Source organism: Pleurodeles waltl, chromosome 6 (assembly GCF_031143425.1).
Source record: "Pleurodeles waltl isolate 20211129_DDA chromosome 6, aPleWal1.hap1.20221129, whole genome shotgun sequence".
Classification (NCBI taxonomy): Eukaryota; Metazoa; Chordata; class Amphibia; order Caudata; family Salamandridae; genus Pleurodeles; species Pleurodeles waltl.
Window position 1 is genome coordinate 216,445,231 of NC_090445.1, and position 21,449 is coordinate 216,466,679.

The 21,449-nt window shown below is 45.5% G+C and overlaps 1 protein-coding gene across 5 annotated transcripts in view; it reads right to left on the reverse strand.

Moving 5' to 3' along the window:
* Nucleotides 1-21,449, reverse strand: part of GPATCH8 (G-patch domain containing 8) — a 264,134-nt gene that overhangs the window by 22,914 nt on the left and 219,771 nt on the right. The gene's annotated exons all lie outside the window — the stretch shown is intronic.

Genomic DNA, 21,449 nt, shown 5'->3' on the forward strand with positions numbered 1-21,449 from the left:
TAAAATCTACAGCTGAACAGAACAGTTGTTCCGCAGTGAAGGGGGTGCTGCTTATTCGCTTCTCCACCTATTCTTAAGCTAGACACTTGAAGCCAATTGTGCCTCCTCAAGGTTGTTCCTCAGACCATCTGCCTTCTGGGCGTATCTGCCACGCTGTGTGTAGACTTCAGGCGTTTATTGGCAATGGTCTTCTCTTCCATGAAGACTCTGGCATTACTCTGGGAGGTGCTTCATTCGATTCCTCACATCTTCCCAAAGCTGTTGGACTAATCCTCCCTTCTCTGGTCTAACTTGATGGCCATTATCGGCAGGTATTGGCTCTTGCTTTGCAAGGATAGGAGAATTTCCTGAAGAAAGCAAGTCTGTCTTCTCTTCTTCTAGCTTGACACCATAATCGCCACAAAGTTGTATATGGCAATTTCATCCTGAGGAGATGTCCATGAAGGGTAGAAGTCCACTCCATCCTCCAGTGAGTCGACACAGTGGTGTCTTGCCATGCAGAAGTTGCAGTCTTGGTGGTTGTCCAAGTGTTCCACCTACTTTTCAGTGATCTTCAGTGTATTTTTTTTTTTTTTAAACTCTCCCCTCTCTTCGAATGTCCTTCATAGTGCATTTTCCCTTTGCTGTCTGACAAATCGTTGACCTCACTTAACTGCAGACTCAATGGCAGGGAAAAAAAAATCCAAAGAGGATGAACAAGCGCATGAGCTTCCGGGAGAACGTCTGAAGTCATAAAGTGACAGACATAGCAGCAATTGGCCAGTATATGCAAAAATAAAAAGGACTAAAAAAAAAAAAAGTATTACTGGCCCAACCACTAGGTGGAATAATGAGCTACATGTGACTCCAGAAATGATGCATGTTGCAAAACTTGTTCTTCAGATGCTTCTAATCAGATTCCATAATATCACCTGAGTCCTCCCCACCTTCCAAAACAAATAGGTGGTGAGTCTGAGGAGTGGACTTTCACCAGGCACTATTGTATGCACTCTCAGGTTCACAGGGAGTTACAATTTACCTGCTTAGTCTTTCAGGGCCTTCTGGTGTAGAGTGTGGACAGATGTCCACATACCAGCCTGGCTAAAGCAGGGTAGGTTGTGGCATTGATGGAATAAGGCCAAACACCCTCAGGAGGGCTCCTACTCAGCCAAGGTATAGGACACCTTGACAGAGAGTTCGATCAGTCTTCATAAGGTCCACCCTTCCCTTTTTTCCACCGGCGAATCCAGTAAAAACCTGATAATTCAACTAGTTTTCCTTATTCTGAGTGCCATTAAAAACTAAGGTGTCTCCTGGGATCCAACTGGTGAAGCTCCACCTCCTCTGAGTGATGTGGTGGAGAGAACAACGTGGGGAGTTCTTCCTACCCAACATGGAAGGGCGACCACTTTCAGGAGAAAGGATGCTAGAGTACAAAGTACCAACTTAAGAAAGAAGGTGGTATAAGAAGGGTGGGCTGACGACACCTGCAGTTCACGGATGTGTTGTACCGATGCGATTACAATAAGGAAGATAATCTTAAGGGTCAGCATTCTAAGAACATGAGTTCAAAAAGCATACACAAAGAACATCAGGACCAAGTTAAGGCCTCACTGTGGTACAATAAAAGATGAAGAAAACCTGCAATTCCCTCAAAAAAACGACCACAATCTGCGATTTCAACAGGGGGCTGTTCAAACAAATGTAGACAGGCCAAAAGCTCTATAAATAGCCTTTAACAGTACTCGCAGCAAAGCCTTGAAAGTCCAGAGGACAAATAGATCATCAGAAAACTGATTGAAGCAAATCAAAGCCACGGTCCTTGCAGAAGGCCACACACTGTTCAGTGGGCAGAGGTTACAGAATTTGTGAATGAGTAGTGAGCAGCTAAAATCACATCAACCACTTAAGCAGGGATGTCAAAGCCACTCAGCTGTTGCCAGGATAGACAGAGCGAAGGACAGATGCTCTGACTCTGCAGATCAGAGTACCAAGCTCTCTGAGGTGAGGACTGTCACTTCTAACCTTACCCATAACTTGGGGAAGCAGAGGCAGAAATGGAGAATGGACAATCACGGAAGGCAGAATGCATTATGTATCTCAGAGAGCCATGAGGTAGAACCTGTAGAGTGCAAAAGGCTTGACAATGAGTGTTCTCTGCTGTAGTGAAAGTATCTACCCAAAGCACACCCCTCCACCGGCAGAAGACACCTTGAACTACTTTCTGCTGCAGCAGCCACTCCTAGTCTACTAGATTACATGTGAGCAGCTTGTTCACTCGTCAACCACTTGACAGGCTTCGTGAATACCAGCAAGTGAAATCCCCTGAAGCACCGGCCTGCACCACAGTCTGCCTTCTGGCACACTACACAAGACCCTGCACCCCCAAACCCCCCCCTTCTCCTGCCCTACTTTTTCCAGTATTACATTGTAGTCGTATTATCTGCCACATCCTGAACAGGGCTGGTAGTTGGTGTGTAGCAGGCAGAGACTCCTGCCTTCGATTAGGATAGTTTCATCTCTCCTTACTCTTTGAAGTGCATGCCATCAAGCTGGCCCTGTGGGTCTTCTTGCCGTCCATCAGGTGCAGCTCTTAAGGGAGATCAGATCAGGATTGTGAGCTCCTAATCTGCCCTATTAAGAGATCATTATTCACCGCCTAGATACCAGGGATTTTTTTTTTTTACCTTGTGGAAAGACACACTGAATTGGGAACTGGTCTTCCTGGAACAATGCCTGCCTCCCTGTGTCCTCAACTCACAATCAACATTTCAGATGTGGAGTCTTCCCTTATGGACCTTAGTGGACACTAGATCCACCAACTTCACATGATAACTTATTTTCTATAAATAGGGGATTTACAGTTGTTGCCCGCATGATCTTGTGCCTGGTTCACTTGTACCCTCACCCAACTATTCCCAACTTTGCTCAGTTAAATTGACACTATATATGTGGGTGTCAGTGAACCGGCAACATATGCATATGTGTTGAGTATTTCAGAAGAATAGTTAGAAATAGTTTTGACAAGTGCTAGATCCCCAGTTTTTATGGCGCAATGTTTGCCTGACAGAAAGCCTATCAACCTCATCTTTTATAAAAGTAGACATTCTAGATAAGAACAAGTTGTTCACCTCTAATAATGCTCTTTCTGGTGAAAACCTTACCTGCAGATCCATTACCTTTAAGATATACCCAGGCACCAGAATGGATCCGTATTGCTCATGTGTACAACAGGTGCCCTTAGACACATTTTCACACAAGTGTCTAAGACACAAACACTAACTTGTAGGTAATAGCGCTACAAACATCAACTTGAAACCTTACTAAGATGGATGTTCAACAGAATAAGGAGGCAGAAGAGTAGTGAGGAAGCAACAATTAGGGTATCCATCAGATAGGCTCTCCTATTTGCACAGTGTTGTTCTTGCTCAACTAAGCACTTCTTTTCTGTGCTTCTCCCCTTCCCTGTGTTGCTCGCTCCCCTCACCCTCAGTGTTGTTTACCCCCAACTGAGCCTTCAGAGCCCCCCTTCATTTTGGCAAAAAATACACACATACATTAAAAAAAACAAAAAAAAAAAACATAAAACATGCCATATTTTTTCTATTTTTCCTCTAGAACCATGCTGCACAGCGTTGCTATAACACTGAGACAGTAGGTCTCAAAGATCTATTGGCTTTGGCAATGCTTGTTGCTAGTACAGTCATTCTCATCACCATCATAAAGACATGAATTTAGTTTAAGCATATCAACTGCACTGTTGCAAAGTTAATACTTTCTATTTTTAGGTCAACTGAACTTTAAATTTTCAAAAACCTGATCCAACTGCAGCAAAACACACTTTTCATTGTTGTGCTTACTAGCAAACAAATGTGATCAACATTCCTCTGAAACATTAATCTGTGCTCCCTGATCATCAATGAAGGTCTTCCAGCTGCTTGTTATTCATCCTCCTTTTTCTGGGACATTGCAACGTCAGTCATCATGACTGCTGCACAGGGATCACTGTTGCTATCATAATGTGCAACCAACGTCTTCTGCTTCATAGCTTGTTTCACAGATGTGACAGTCTACAATTGTTGTTTTTCCTGCTGTGCTAACTACAGTTTCTTTACTTGCACCTTGTTACTCGCCTGCCAGCCCTTCAGTTAAAGTTTTCAAATATGGACACAAATAAGAGCAAAAGTCAATCTTGCAGAATGGGATCTTGGTTTTTAAGTGTAATCTAAATGAGTTTCCAACTATCAATATCTAGGGATACATCTACTGTCAATACATATCTTAACAAGCACTGGCAAGGCCAATAGGTCTTACCTATGTGAGAGCTATTGGCTTTGCCAGTGCCTTTTAGCCTTGTTGTACAGTAGCGTGGCAGCTGTTCAGCATGGCTAAAGGTCAGTGGCATGACAGAGTGGTGTAAAGAGTGTCAGAGTGGAGTTGGCTGGCACAGAGTAGAATTTATTAGAATAGACAGTGCGGCAGAGTGGCGTAAAGTGTAGCAGCGTAGAGTGACAGAGTGCTGTACAGTGTCAGTGTGGAGATGCACAGTGTGGCATAAAGTAGAGTGGCGTACAGTGGCACTGACCGGGGTGGAGTAGAGTGGCGCAGAGGAGGAGGAGTGGTGTTGACGGTTCTAGTTTTGCAGCCTGAAGAGTTTTCTGGATTCACATGCTGTGCATCATTCCACCATCTGGTGGTTGAGTACCGAATTGTGTCTTTTCCTTCTAGGCATCGACCACCTTTCGGTGTTAGGTCCGTCCCCCGCATGACATCAGACGGTGTCTTGGAAATTCCTGTGCAGGGTAGCCATCTTTGGAATCTTGCCCCCCCCCCCCACCCCTTGTGTTCTCCTTCACCCTTTTTTCTTTTGTTTTACCTGTCTCCCTCCCCACCCGTTTGTCCTGTTTTCATTTCTGGGGAGGTGGGTGGGTCACATGTGAATCCAGAAAACTCTTTAGGCTGCAAATCTACTCCTGCTAGTAAGTAACCATTTCGTTTTGCAGCATGAATCCTTTTCTGGATTCAAACGCTGTGCATCAGATTTTGTAGCGGTTTATACGCTTCAAATGGGTTGAGCTTGCAAACAGGCCATGTAGTAATTTCTGTCCCACTTGGGCTTCTTTATGCAGCTGGATGTCCTCACAATAGTGTTTTGTAAACGTGTGCAGATGTCCATGTTGCTGCTGCGCAAATAGTGTCTATAGGCAAGTTTGCTATGGATGCCAGGGCTGCGCCTTTTTCCTTGTTGAGTGTACCTTTGGGTAGTGCAGCAGCTGTTTGCCTGCTGCTGCGTAGCACATTTGAATTGTTTCCACGATCCAGCGTACGATAGTCGCCTTAGTTATGGGGGTTCCCCTGTTGGATTAAGCATATGCTAGGAATAGTTGGTTCCCCTTGCCGAGTCACATGGCCTCCTCCATGTAGTATATTAGTGCCCTTCGTACGTCCAGTGTATGTAGTTTTTTTTCTCCATTTCTGTTTGCATGTTTTTAACAAAAACCGGTGACTGTATAGTTTGATTGACGTGGAATTTGGTGACCATCTTGGGTAGGAATAGTGGGTTTGTTCAGAGAACTACCTTGTGAATTTGCATGTATGGTTCTTGTATTGTTAGAGCTTGGGTCTCACTTACTCTCCCTTAGAGATGCGATCACTATTAGGAAGGAAGTTTGTAATGTGATAAACTGCAGTTTGGCCTTGTATATGGGCTTGAATAGTTTTGTCACTAGCAGTGTTAAAGCTCCACATCAGGGCTGGTTACCTTTCTTGGAGGGGCAATTTTTTTGCATCCTTTCAGGAACTTTTTTTTTTATATAACAGGTGCTGTGAAGAAATGTTTACCAAATGACCCTCTGGTGCAGGCCACGATGTACCTTGAGGGAGTAGTAGTTGATTCTGCAGTCTAGCAGGTGTGGTGTGTGTGGGTGGTGTGTGTGTGTTTATTACGGTCTCCTGCCTAGATATTGCTTCTAGGGTATTGTTTCCTGTGCACCATAGGAGGTATCTCTTCCATTTTGATATGTAGAAACTTCTTGTTGTTGGTTTTCTATCTTCCTTTAGTATCTCTATAGTTCTGGGGGGGCAGGTTTAAGTGTCCAAATTCTATGTATTCAGGCACCATGCTTCTAGACTGAGTGTTGCTGGTTCCGGGTGGAATACTTGCCCCTTTTGTATTCTGAGTAGGTCTCGTTCTGGTTTGAGCTTTATACTCTGTCCCTTGGACAGTTCGAGTAGGTCCGAGCACCATGCTTGTCTGGCCCATTGAGGGCCTGTAAGGATGAAGTCCGTTCCTGATCGCCTGGCCTTATCCAGTACCTTTGGTAGGGGAATTGGTGGAAAGGCGTAAGCAAATCTCCCTGACCCATTTTACTGGACTTCATGAGTGCAGGACGCCATTTTATGTGTGTACTGGACACAGGCCACTAGCTATGTCCAGCTACATAATGGTAACTCCAAACCTGGGCATGTTTGTAATCAAACATGTCAGAATCATACCCCAATACTGTTGCAAGTATTGGAAGTATGATTCTATGCACTCTGGGGGCTCCTTCGAGGACCCCAGCAATACTACCAACAGTCGTACAGGATTTTCCAGGAAGCCCAGCTGCTGCCACCCCTCAGACAGGTTTCTGCCCACCTGCTGCTTGATCTGATCAAGCCCAGAAAGGTAGAACAAAGGATTTCCTTTGGAGAGGGAGTTAACACCCTCTCCCTTTGGAAATAGCTGTGACTGGCTTGGGAGGGGTAGCATCCCTAACCCACTGGTGTGCTCTGAAGGGCACATTTGGTGCCCTGCGTTCATAAACCAGTCCACACCCATTCAGGGACTCTCAGTCCCTCCTCTGGCGCGAAACTGGACACAGGAAAGGGGAGTGACCACTCCCCTGTCCATCACCACCACAGGGCTGGTGCCCAGAGCTCCTCCAGAGGGTTCCTGGGTTCTGCCATCTTGATTCTAAGGTTGGCAGGGAACTCTGGGAGCATCCGAGTGGCCAGACCAGGCAGGTGACATCAGAGCCCCCTCCTGATAGGTGCTTACCTGGTTAGATGACCAATCTCCCTTTCAGGGCTATTTAGGGTCTCTCTTGGGTGGGTCCCCAGATTATGCTTGCAAGATTCCAGCAGGACTCCTTTGCAACCTTTACTTCAACGACTGGAACCTCCAGAACCCGACAAGCTGCTTCCAAGAAGAAGAGACTCTTCAGCAACATTGTTTCCAGGGTTCCTGCCAGCTTTGCAACACTTTTCTCGCTGTGCATCCTCAGAAGACTGCAACTCTTCAGCCTGCATACGAAGGAGGAATCTCCCTTGGATTAAAGAAGTTACTCCCCTGCAACCGCAGGCACCTAAAACAAGCGACGACCGGCTGCATGGATCCCCTCTACTGCTGAGCTGCGTGGATCCAGCATCACGGGTGGTGGTCCAGGGTAGTCCTCTTGGTTCTCTCTGCCATCTGTCCAACTTTAGTGGAGGTAAGCCTTTGCCTTCCCAGGCAAGACAGTACCTCCCGGCACCGTCTCCTGCAGCTGCAAAGGCTGGTTTGCATCTCCTCCAAGGGATCTTCAGGCAACATGTAGCTCCAGCCCCCAGCACTCCATCCTGCAAAGCACAGCCTCCTGTGGTCATACATACATTTACCACCAACCATGTTTTTAAATAGTGAGCTTATTGGTGTTTAGACTTCCCTTCAGTCGCCAACAATTTCGGCATTGACCGAGTTTTAGAGGACTTAAAATTCAAAGATTGCAACACTATCACACTGCAGCCTTGTGGTTACCTACAATTCTTGTGTTCTACCTTTTTCTCACTTTTTTCAGCATCTTCATAGACTTCTGTTTGAGCTTAAATATGTTCTTTGGTGTTGGATTCTAACCCCTGTACCAACTTAGTTTCTTTGGGGTTTTCCAAAATTCTAGAGCTAATACTTTGGTGGGTCATGCAACACTGTATAATCAAATTAATTGTGCTACCTTACTGCAGACCTAAATTCAATATATATTGATTTTACATTGGCTACCGCAAAGTGGGGATATGCTTGCACTATTCTACGTTTACGACTATCAGTGAGAATCCTTGCAATCCTGGTTCTGCATCGTAGATATTCTCATTTGCATTTTACAATTGTGTAAGGTCTTCAAAAGATGAAAACTAGCAAAATGTAATAGAAAAAAAAAGTGGTCTTCTGAGAAACTGGGGTTTAATGATGTGCATGGAGACAAATGTTCGTCTTAGAAGAAATTGTGCATTCACTGTCATAGTAGATTTTAAAGTGCTTAAAAACTCCATATACCTGCAGGGTGTTATGAATCTCAGTGCACTCTGACTTCAAGCCCAACAGGGGGAATGTTCCTTTTACCACATTTCAAGTTACTAAACCACTGGAAACAGGAATAAGAAAAGGAGGGCTCTTGCACATTGTCAAGAAAAAAAAAAGAAAAAACCCAGACTACTTAATACCAGCTATGTCTTCTAAAGGACATTAAACAATTTCTTCCAGAAAGCGACAGAACGCCTGCTCAAGCCTTGTAATCACACACATGGATGGTGGTAATGTTATTTCTATGGCCCAACAGGCTCCACACTGGCACCATTTAGGGCAGTGTTTCCCAAACTGTGCGCCGTGGAACCCCTGTGCGCCGTTAAAACAAGACAGGGGCGCCACGCACAGAGTTCGGGAACCACTGCGGTGAGTCACTGACATCGCCCCCATACCCCAGTTGTTGAAGTGGCATTGTGCACTCACATGAATACACTACTTGCAGCACTCACACGTGTAAGCATTTACACACACCAAGAATTCACGACCCCCTCCCACCCACATTAAGCTATGCCAGGTTCTCCTATTTAAAGGTTACATGCTCCTCTGCCCAAACCAGGGGTTGAAGTGGATTAAAAAGCGTAGGATCTGTGTTCTGGGGTGCAACAATGAAGGTCGGCATTAACAGTTCTGAACAGTTGTTTTTAGCAACAAAACTATTGGGATTGTTACTGAAAGATACAAAAAAATATTAGGATAGTGGTTCATCACAGATCCCGACCACTGCAGCCACTTCCTTGCACACACCAATGCCGTTATTTACTACCCCTAAAATCTCCTTGCTCCATACTCTTCTCTACCCTCCTGTACTATAAAACCTACAGCTGGCACACACTCATCTTTATCATCTTAATACCGAACGTGGATAATAAACCGGCAATAAATATGTTTCTATGACGTTTTATCTCGCCCCATTCTTTTTGGCCACCGTAAAACGTATTATATATTTATGTCACTCAGGGACTTTCATCTCCCTTTATGTGCATTTTCAAACCTCCACGTAAATTGCAGGCAACTATTCTACACCCAGACAGCCTGCTCCTCGGGTCTCTATCGGTTTTTCTCTCCAACACCGACACACAGATGAGGCAGGTCACTGAAAGATGCATGAACACACAGAAAGGAGGCATTGGGACAAAGGCGGCTAGGACACTCACGCAGTAGGCAGGAATACACAGATGGCAGGTATGGGTACACAGACAGGGGGCAAGAACACACAGACAGCTTCCCCCCAATTATTTTCAGGGAGAAAAATGGAAGTACTCCTGAGGCCGGAATTACATCCCCCCCACCCGCCAAATAAAAGTAACATAATGGGGAGCCATGGCCCACGGCCAAATAGATAAAGGGAGCCACGGGTCAAAAAAGTTTGGGAACTACTGCTTTAGGGGCATCCTACATACCACACATCTCATCCAGGGCCTGAAGAAATACTGTCACATCACCCATTCTGGCAGAGGTGAAAGAGATACAGTAGAATAGTAGGATAGGGAGGCTAGCATCCAGCAGAACACGTCAGTAAAGTGTCCAAAAGTCTCCAATAGGTGTTTCGGGAATGGAACTAAGGTGCCCCCCTTGAAAAGATTAAGGCAAAGCCTGGCTACCTAGTTTGGTGGGCACTGGAGTAACACAAGTGTTTATATATTGTAAGCGTGGCAGGTTGATATTGCACTTGTCAAGGTGCTCCAGGATGAAGATCTGTGTCAGTTTGACTCATCACCGTGTATGAGGTTTTTTATTTTTAGAAGAGGGAGATAAGTTACTTACTTGTAAAGCCAGTTTCTCAGCATTGGTATCTTTTATAGATATACATGATTGAATTATTCTTATGAATCAGGGTGGGAACCCCTAAGTCACTGTTAACAAAGGTGTATGCCAATACAGCAATTGATTCTGAAAACCAATTAAAAAAAACCTTCAGACCATAAGCATTCCAAATACCACATTTTACAATCCACAGTACAGCCATTCAGGTGGCGGGGCTCTGGGTTCCAACCCTCCGCAGAAGCTCCAAATGTCAGATTTTTGCATATTCTAGCAATAAATAGCGGTAGCCTGACAAACAGAGAGGAGGGTGGGCACTTATGAATCTATACATAATAATACTGAAGAGCTATAGCAAGAGGTAAGTAACTGTCTCCTCCAGCACTGGATCTTCCAAACATTCATATGTCTGAATTAGGATTACCATAGAAGTACATTAAAAACAATACCAGCATGAAAGAGGCTTATCTTATGTAAAAGTCTACACAGAATCACCAGTCCTACGGAGGGTTCAGTTTTGGACTGAAAATCCATAAAGTAATGTCTGGAGAAGATGTGAACTGAAGACCACGCTGCCACATTGGATACGTCCAGTATAGGCATTCCTGTAAAGAGTGCAGCGTAGCCGCCATACATCTTGTTTAATGAGTCCTCACTTTTTCAGAGGACGCCCAGCTTTGGCACATCAGAAATGGCAGAATCTAACATATATCCTGTTTTCACAAAGGGCAGCTTTTGTTAAAATGTTCATGTGAAAGAAATATTTGGCCCATTCTGTTAAAATCTTTTTGTTGGTGTTGTGTTTTAAAAAAAATTTAAGGTCAAAAGAGTGAAGAGCTTTTTCAGCAGCAGTTGATGGTCAGAGAAAAAAAAAAAACATTGGGGAGGGGATCTTCTCATTTTGGTGAAAAGAGGTTGGCAACACTTGTATAAATCTCAGATCGTAGATTGTGTGACTTTATCCTTATCAAATTTTATATAAGGGTCCTTTATGAAAAACACCTATATTTTGCTTATGCTGTCAACAGTAAAAGGCTGGCTTCCGTGATCGCGTTTGCATATAAGCCTTACAAACAGGCTCGGAAGGTTCCTTGATTAGTAGTCCTAGTACTGTATTTGGCTCCCATGCTGGTGGATTGATTTAAAGAGGAAACAAATGCAGAACTGACCCATCAACTTCTTTAAACACTGGTTTCGAAATGGGATTACGTAGCATGAGTCCTTTGATACATGGTTATGGATGCTAGATGTAATCTAATTGAAGATTACCTCAAGCTAGATTAACTGAATGAAAGGAAGCAAGGGTGCACCGAAAGTGGGGCAATATTTGCTGAAGACCAAATGCAAAGTGTCTTCCATTTGAAAGAATAGTTTTGACAGAGGAAGTTGCTATATTGCCTGCTGAATTTTCTTGCAGTTTGGTGCAATGTTTAAAAGGAAAAGGTTACGCACCTGTAGTCCTGGTTGTGCATCGAGGAACCTTAACTGAAGTCATAAATGTTGGAATAAATCCAGTCTGCAGTATACTTAATTTAAATGTTTTTAGGTTATAGAATTAAAAACCCCAGGTGCCAGTGTCTATAAAATTAAGCACCCACTGGAAGCCCATCCATTAGTAGCTTGCATGCAAAATGTGGACCGTGATACTCCAAAGTGGCCATCTTAAGACTCCACTGTAGCATTCTAGATTCAAAAAGGCTTAAAATCTGCCAAAGGAAAAAGTGCAGATGGTAGTGGGTTACATTAAGAGCTGTTTCTTCCAAGACTCCTGGAGGCTTGCCTACCTATGATTCATTTAACTGGCAGCTGCCCCCCTGCGCCAGCTCTTTAGGGAATCATTAACGAACACTTGAGGCTTCACAACTCAATCCATTTCCACTCATGAATCTGATTTCTACAATCTCAAACACCAGGGACACTACCTTTGATTAGTGTTTTGTTCCCTAATTCTGGCAGGTTTTTCCTACCAGAAACCCCTTCCATTTTTCTGGCCATCCTGCAGAAGGAAGAAGGAAGTCTTGGACTCTTACAAGATATTTGTAGGGAAAAAGAAAATTTTAAAGGACTAAGAAGGAAAATAATAAGAAAAATAAATTAGAAAGATAAACCACAGATCTAGAGAGATATAAGATTAATTGGCAAGGTTCACCTATGTCACCACTCTCAACGTCATTTGAGGACGACGTCATGCTCACCATCAGCGCTCCACTGGCATGGGAGGTACTGACAGTTTGAGGTCAAGACACAAAGAAAGCGCAAACCAGAACACCTTCACAGTCAAAGAGGACACACTCCACCTGGACATTTGACCTGGTCCCTCTGTTTTTTTAATGTAATAAACAGTCAGTTCTTATTCTGACATCTAAGTGTGATATTTGACGCAGGATGACCTTCAAAACTAGCTTAATTGCACAAACATACTAAAATTAGGAGATGGCTTCCCTGTTGAGGAGACCAAAGAATGCTTGTGGATAATCTTTTTATTTTTAAATGCCCAGCCCTTCAATGACACTTCTTGGACAATGGTATTAGCTTCAACGACGAAGTCTTAGTCTGCCAAAGTCTTGTGTGGATGGCAGACCAGAGTTTTTCCACTAAGCACTCACTGACAATGGCTTTTTCTGGTTAACTATGTAGAAACATCCTTCACCGGAGAAATCGTTGACAAGTCTTGGCAACAGTCTTCTTGATGTTACTTGTTTTCTTCGATGCTAAACTGGACCCCGAAAGAGCTAGCACTTCACCCTGACCAAAAGTATGTCCTTTGAGGGCAAGCACAGAGGTGTGTTTGGTGTGTGTTGCACAGGGCTCAGTGACTACATCTGTGCAAACTTTCACTGTATTGATCTTGCGATTTTTGAAGGGCTCTTCTCTGATGACCTTCCAGGAGATTCTACATTCAATAACAACCCACTAGCTCCATCTTTACAGGTTATAGTGCGGAAAGTAAGTTTAACAGATTTCAAAACTTTTGTGGCCAGATTTATTAGGACACAAAATGCACATCCCATACCACACGCACCGTTATATGGCTTGAACGGAGTTCTTGAATGGGAAAACTTCAGCTATGAAGTCCAGTGAAGAAGCAAAGATTTTTAACCTCAAATCTTTAGTACAAAAATGAATCAAACAGTTCCTACTTTCTATAGCAGAAGATATAGGATTGTCCCATAAGGAGGAGATTCAAAAGGTCAATCTGAGTAAAGAATTAGGAACTCAAAACATTGCTTGTTGCATGAAGTTATGCAGTAAAAGTATCGGACAGTTGGAGCCTCTGTGGATGGCTGGAATGCTATGTCCCTTCAGCTGCCTGGTGAGATTTGGGGTCATAAAATGAGGCGGATAGGCTACATAATGGTCTATGGAAATTTCCCATTTGTTTTCAATGGAAATTGCTGTACTGGACTGCTGAGAGCTCCCAGCCTGACGTCAAGGGAATAATTCAAGCATGTGACTATGAAAGAGCCAGTGCTAGACAACAGCTTGCTTCAAATGGATATTGCTCTAGGTACATAAGAATGATACAGCTCCTTTCCAAAATCTCTGAAGCAACAGTGTAAGGAAATGCCTCCTTGGCATGGGTACCCCCTGACGTTTTGCCTTCGCTGATGCCAAGTTATGATTTCAAAGTGTGCTGAGGCCTGCTAACCAGGCCCCAGCACCAGTGTTCCTTCCCTAAACTGTACTTTTGTCTCCACAATTGGCACACCCTGGCATCCAGGTAAGTCCCTTGTAACTGGTACCCCTGGTACCAAGGGCCCTGATGCCAGGGAAGGTCTCTAAGGGCTGCAGCATGTCTTATGCCACCCTGGGGACGCTTCACTCAGCACATGCACACTGCTTGCCAGCCTGTGTGTGCTGGTGGGGAGAAAATGACTAAGTCGACATGGCACTCCCCTAAGGCATAGATAAGTCACCCCTCAAGCAGGCCTTACAGCCCTACGGCAGGGTGCACTATACCACAGGTGAGGGCATAGGTGCATGAGCACTATGCCCCTACAGCGTCTAAGCAAAACCTTAGACATTGTAAGTGCAGGGTAGCCATAAGAATATATGGTCTGGGAGTCTGTCATGCACGAACTCCACAGCACCATAATGGCTACACTGAAAACTGGGAAGTTTGGGATCAAACTTCTCAGCACAATAAATGCACACAGATGCCAGTGTACATTTTATTTTGAAATACACCCAGAGGGAATCTTAGAGATGCCCCCTGAAAACATACACGACTTCCAGTGTGGGCTGACTAGTTTTTGCCAGCCTGCCACACCAGACATGTTGCTGGCCACATGGGGAGAGTGCCTTTGTCACTCTGTGGCCAGGATCTGTAACACCTGGCGGTGAGCCTCAAAGGCTCACCCCCTTTGTTACAGCGCCACAGGGCATCCCAGCTAGTGGAGATGCCCGCCCCTCCGGCCACTGCCCCCACTTTTGGCGGCAAGGCCAGAGGAGATAATGAGAAAAACAAGGCGGAGTCACTGGCCAGTCAGGACAACCCCTAAGGCGTCCTGAGCTGAGGTGACTGACTTTTAGAAATCCTCCATCTTGCAGATGAAGGATTCCCCCAATAGGATTAGAGATGTGACCCCCTCCCCACCGAGAGGAGGCACAAAGAGGGTGTAGCCACCCTCAGGGCTAGTAGCCATTGGGTACTAACCTCCCAGACCTAAACACACCCCTAAATTGAGTTTTTAGGGGCCCCCAGAACCTAGGAAGATAGATTTCTGTAACCTGAATATGAAAGACTGCTGACCTGAAGCCCTGCAGAGAAGACGGAGACACCAACTGCTTTGGCCCCAGCCCTACTGGCCTGTCTTCCCCAAAAACTGCGACAGCGACGCGTCCCCCAGTGTCCAGCGACCTCTGAAACCTCAGAGGACTACCCTGCATCTAAAAGGACCAAGAAACTCCAGAGGACAGCGGCCCTGTTCCACAGAAACTGCAACTTTGCAACAAAGAAACAACTTTTAAAGACCACACGTTTCCCGCCGTAAGCGTGAGACTTTCTGCTCTGCACCCGACACCCACCGGCTCGACCTGCGGAAAACTAACTCTACAAGGGAGGACTCCCTGGCGACTGCAAGCCCGTGAGTAGCCAGAGTTGACCCCCCTGAGCCCCCACAGAGACGCCTGCAGAGGGAATCCAGAGGCTCCCCCTGACCGCGACCGCCTGCTTCAAGGAACCCGACGCCTGGTAAACACACTGCACCCGCAGCCCCCAGGGACCTGAAGGAACCAATCTCTAGTGCAGGAGCGACCCCCAGGAGGCCCTCTTCCTAGCCCAGGTGGTGGCTACCCCTGAGCTGCTGGTGTGGTAACTTTGGGGTTGCCTTGGACCCAACTTTGAACCCTGTAAGTGCTTTACTTACCTGTGAACCTAACAAATACTTGCCTCCCCCAGGAACTGTTGATTTTTGCACTGTGTCCATTTTTAAAATAGCTTACTGCCATTTTTGCCTAAACTGTACATGCTATTGTGATGATTCAAAGTTCCTAAGATACCGGAGTGAAATACCTTTCATTTAAAGTATTGTTTGTAAATCTTGAACCTGTGGTTCTTAAAATAAACTAAGAAAATGAAAATGTCACTTACCCAGTGTACATCTGTTCGTGGCATCAGTCGCAGTAGATTCGCATGTTCTGCAATAGCTCCCATCTGGTGTTGGGCCGGAGTGTTACAAGTTGTTTTTCTTCGAAGAAGTCTTTCGAGTCACGGGACCGAGTGACTCCTCCTTTTGTCTCCATTGCGCATGGGCGTCGACTCCATCTTCGATTGTTTTTCCCCCGCAGAGGGTGAGGTAGGAGTTGAATTGTAGTAATAGTGCCCATGCAATGGAGTGACTAGGTATGCACCTATTTAAGGTTGAGATGATACATATATAAATAATTGAAGGTAACTTCCAAACTGCTACAGGCTCCCGGGGAGGCGGGTGGGCACATGCAAATCTACTGCGACTGATGCCACGAACAGATGTACACTGGGTAAGTGACATTTTCAGTTCGATGGCATCTGTCGCTGTAGATACGCATGTTCTGCATAGACTAGTAAGCAGTTATTTCCCCAAAAGCGGTGGATCAGCCTGTAGGAGTGGAAGTAGTCTGAAATAATGTTCTTAATACAGCTTGACCTACTGTGGCTTGTTGTGCGGATAACACGTCTACACAGTAGTGCTTGGTGAATGTGTGAGGCGTAGACCATGTGGCTGCCTTACATATTTCTTGCATTGGGATGTTTCCTAGAAAGGCCATGGTAGCACCTTTCTTTCTGGTTGAGTGTGCCCTTGGTGTAATGGGCAGCTGTCGTTTAGCTTTAAGGTAGCAGATTTGGATGCATTTAACTATCCATCTGGCTATACCTTGTTTTGAAATTGGGTTTCCTGCGTGAGGTTTTTGAAATGCAATAAAGAGTTGTTTAGTCTTTCTGATGTTTTTTGTTCTGTCAATGTAATACATTAATGCTCTTTTGACATCTAATGTATGTAGTGCCCTTTCAGCTACGGTATCTGGCTGTGGAAAGAACACTGGAAGTTCCACTGTTTGATTTAGATGGAACGGTGAAATAACCTTTGGCAAAAATTTAGGATTGGTCCTTAGGACGACTTTATTTTTGTGTAGTTGTATAAAAGGTTCCTGTATAGTAAATGTCTGAATCTCGCTTACTCTTCTTAGGGAAGTAATGGCGATGAGAAATGCCACCTTCCAGGTTAGGAACTGTATTTCGCAGGAGTGCATGGGTTCAAAAGGTGGACCCATAAGTCTAGTTAGGACAACATTTAGGTTCCATGAAGGAACAGGTAGTGTTCTTGGTGGTATAATTCTCCTAAGGCCCTCCATGAATGCTTTAATGACTGGTATTTTATATAGGGAAGTTGAATAGGTAGTTTGCAGGTATGCAGATATTGCTGCAAGGTGAATCTTAATGGAAGAGAAAGCTAGGTTAGATTTTTGTAAGTGAAGCAAGTAACCCACTACATGTTCTGGAGTTGTGTGTAATGGTTGTATTTGATTAATATGGCAGTAGCAAACAAACCTCTTCCATTTACTTGCATAGCAGTGCCTGGTGGATGGCCTTCTTGCTTGTTTTATGACTTCCATACATTCTTGGGTAAGTTGTAAGTGCCCGAATTCTAGGATTTCAGGAGCCAGATTGCTAGATTCAGCGATGCTGGATCTGGGTGTCTGATCTTTTGGTTGTGCTGTGTCAACAGATCTGGCCTGTTGGGCAATTTGATGCAGGGTACCACTGATAGGTCTAGCAGCGTTGTGTACCAGGGTTGCCTTGCCCAAGTTGGTGCTATCAATATGAGTTTGAGTTTGCTTTGACTGAGTTTGTTTACCAGGTAAGGAAGGAGAGGGAGAGGAGGAAAAGCGTAAGCAAATATCCCTGACCAGTTCATCCATAGGGCATTGCCTTGGGATTGTTTGTGTGGGTATCTGGATGCGAAGTTTTGGCATTTTGCGTTCTCCCTTGTTGCAAACAAGTCTATCTGAGGTGTTCCCCAGAGTTTGAAATAAGTGTTCAGAATTTGGGGGTGAATTTCCCATTCGTGGACCTGTTGGTGATCTCGAGAGAGATTGTCTGCGAGTTGATTTTGTATCCCTGGTATAAACTGTGCAATTAGGCGAATTTGGTTGTGAATTGCCCAATGCCAAATTTTTTGTGCTAGCAGGCTTAACTGCGTGGAGTGCGTCCCCCCCTGCTTGTTTAGATAATACATTGTTGTCATGTTGTCTGTTTTGACGAGAATGTATTTGTGAACTATTATTGGTTGGAAAGCTTTTAGTGCTTGAAAAACTGCTAGAAGTTCTAGGTGATTGATATGCAGTTTTGTTTGATGTACGTTCCATTGTCCTTGTATGCTGTGTTGACCGAGGTGTGCTCCCCACCCTGTCATGGAAGCATCTGTTGTTATTACGTATTGTGGCACTGGGTCTTGGAAAGGCCGCCCTTTGTTTAAATTTATGTTGTTCCACCACAGAAGCGAGAGGTAAGTTTGGCGGTCTATTAACACCAGATCTAGAAGGTGACCCTGTGCTTGAGACCACTGTGATGCTAGGCATTGTTGTAAGGGCCTCATGTGCAGTCTTGCGTTTGGGACAATGGCTATGCATGATGACATCATGCCTAGGAGTTGTAATACCATCTTTGCTTGTATCTTTTGTGTTGGATACATGCGTTGTATGATGGTGTTGAAATTTTGAATTCTTTGTGGACTTGGAGTGGCTACTCCTTTTGATGTGTCTATTATGGCTCCCAGGTATTGTTGTACCCTGCGTGGCAGAATTTTGGATTTTGTGAAATTGACGGTGAACCCTAGTTTGAAGAGGGTTTGTATGATATGATTTGTGTGATTTGAGTACTCTATTAACGAATGGGCCTTGATTAGCCAGTCGTCTAGATATGGGAACACATGTATCTGCTGCCTTCTTATGTGTGCTGTGACTACCGCTAGACATTTGGTAAAGACTCTTGGTGCGGTTGTTAATCCGAAAGGCAGTACCTTGAATTGGTAATGTATTCCTTTGAATACAAACCTTAGGTATTTCCTGTGCGATGGGTGTATTGGTATATGGAAATAAGCATCCTTGAGGTCTAAAGTTGCCATGTAGTCGTGCAGTTTTAGCAATGGCAATACTTCTTGTAGTGTGACCATGTGGAAGTGGTCTGATTTGATGAAAGTGTTCACTACTCTGAGGTCTAGGATTGGTCTCAGTGTTTTGTCCTTCTTTGGTATCAGAAAGTACAGTGAGTAAACTCCTGTGTTTATTTGTGTGTTTGGCACTAATTCGATTGCATTCTTTTGCAATAGTGCCTGCACTTCTATCTCCAGGAGATTGGAATGGTGTGTTGTTAAATTTTGTGCTTTTGGTGGTATGTTTGGAGGGAATTGTAGAAATTCTATGCAATAACCATGTTGGATAATCGCTAGAACCCAAGTGTCTGTAGTGATTTCCTCCCATGCTTTGTAATAATGACCTATTCTTCCCCCCACTGGTGTTGTGTGGAGGGGGTGAGTGACCTGTGAGTCACTGTTTAGTAGTAGGGGCTTTGGGGCTTTGAAATCTTCCTCTATTTCTAGGGAATTGCCCTCCTCTATATTGTCCCCGAAAACCTCCTCTATACTGTCCCTGGTAACTGGACGGTGTGGCTTGTGAGGTGCTGGCTTGTGTGCTTTGACCTCGAAACCCCCCTCGAAAGGGCGTTTTACGGAATGTGCTGTAATTCCCTCTGCTCTGCGGGGAGTAGAGTGCGCCCATGGCTTTGGCAGTGTCCGTATCTTTTTTGAGTTTCTCAATCGCTGTGTCCACTTCTGGACCGAACAGTTCTTTTTCATTAAAAGGCATATTGAGAACTGCTTGTTGAATCTCTGGTTTAAATCCAGACGTTCGGAGCCATGCATGCCTTCTGACAGTTACAGATGTATTAATTGTCCGTGCAGCTGTATCTGCAGCGTCCATGGAGGAGCGGATCTGGTTGTTGGAAATGGTCTGTCCTTCCTCGACCACTTGCTTTGCCCTATTTTGTAAGTCCTTGGGCAGATGTTCAATGAGATGTTGCATCTCGTCCCAGTGGGCTCTGTCATAGCGCGCAAGTAGTGCCTGGGAGTTCGCGATGCGCCACTGGTTTGCAGCTTGTGCTGCGACTCTTACCAGCTGCATCGAACTTGCGGCTTTCTTTATCTGGGGGTGGTGCATCTCCAGATGTGTGGGAGTTGGCCCTTTTCCTAGCTGCTCCTACAACAACAGAGTCTGGTGGCAGCTGTGTAGTGATGAAAACCGGGTCCGTAGGAGGCGGCTTATACTTTTTTTCCACCCTTGGTGTGATTGCCCTACTCTTGACCGGCTCCTTAAATACGTCTTTTGCGTGCCGGAGCATACCAGGGAGCATAGGCAGGCTTTGGTATGAGCTGTGGGTGGAGGAGAGTGTGTTGAATAAGAAATCATCCTCGACCTGTTCTGAGTGGAGGCTTACGTGGTGAAATTGTGCTGCTCTAGCCACCACCTGAGAGTACGCGGTGCTGTCTTCTGGTGGAGATGGCTTTGTAGGGTATGCCTCCGGGCTGTTATCTGACACTGGGGCATCGTATAGGTCCCATGCGTCCTGATCTTGGTCACCCTGGCTCATGGTGGTGTGAGCTGGGGAGTGTGATGGAGTTTGTGCTGGTGAAACGTCAATCACGGGCGGAGGAGAGGGTGGTGGTGTAACTCTTTTCACCACTTTTGGTTGTGGTGTTTGTTCCGTCTGGAACTCCAACCTCCTCTTTCTCCTAATGGGGGGAAGGGTGCTTATTTTTCCTGTCCCCTGCTGAATGAAGATACGCTTTTGCGTATGGTCCACATCAGTTGCTTGTAGCTCTTCCTCAAACCTATGCTTCTGCATTTGGGAGGTTAGCGAGTGCTCTTCTGTATAAGAGCCTGAAGCTGGGTCGCTTGCAGTTTGTTTCGGCATGGAAACTTTGTCTGCGTGTTTTTTCGGCTCCGAGGTGACTTTTTTCTTTTTCGGGGCCGAAACCTCTCGGCGTCGATCTGTTTCGGTGCCGCTGTCTCGGCGTCGAGCCGTGTCCACACCGGCATCTCGGTGTCGAGGCTTGTCTCCAGCACTTTCTCGGTCCCGAGAAGGCTGCGTGCCGGTGTCTCGACCGGAGTCGGACGATCTCGGCACTGTTTGGGCCTTTTTCGGTGCCGACGGTCGGTCACCGAATTTATGGGTTGAGCCATGGCCTGGTGGCAGTGGCGTCCCCTGGGCCTTGTAAATGTTTCTCTGTGTGGTTTTCGACGTCTTACTCACGGTTTGTGTATCGTCGAATCCTTCGGAGTCTGAGTCTTGGATCGAGAAGGTACCTTCCTCTTCCTGTTCCTCGAACTCCCGTTGGGCTGTCGGTGCGGACGCCATCTGAAGTCTTCTGGCTCGACGGTCTCGGAGTGTTTTTCGGGACCGGAACGCACGACAGGCCTCGCAGGTGTCTTCGCTGTGCTCAGGTGACAGGCACAGGTTGCAGACCAAGTGTTGGTCTGTGTAGGGGTATTTATTGTGGCATTTGGGGCAGAAACGAAACGGGGTCCGTTCCATCGGCGTTCTTCAGCACGCGGTCGGGCCGACCAGGCCCCGACGGAGGATCGAAAAACTACCCCGAAGGGCACCGGAGCTCTTCGATCTTCGATGCGGTGTTGAATGTAAGTACGCCGATCCCGAACGCAACAATACCGACGAAAATCTTCCGAAATTAGCTAATTTTCCGTTCCGAAACTCGGAGCGACAGGAACACGTCCGAACCCGATGGCGGAAAAAAAACAATCGAAGATGGAGTCGACGCCCATGCGCAATGGAGACAAAAGGAGGAGTCACTCGGTCCCGTGACTCGAAAGACTTCTTCGAAGAAAAACAACT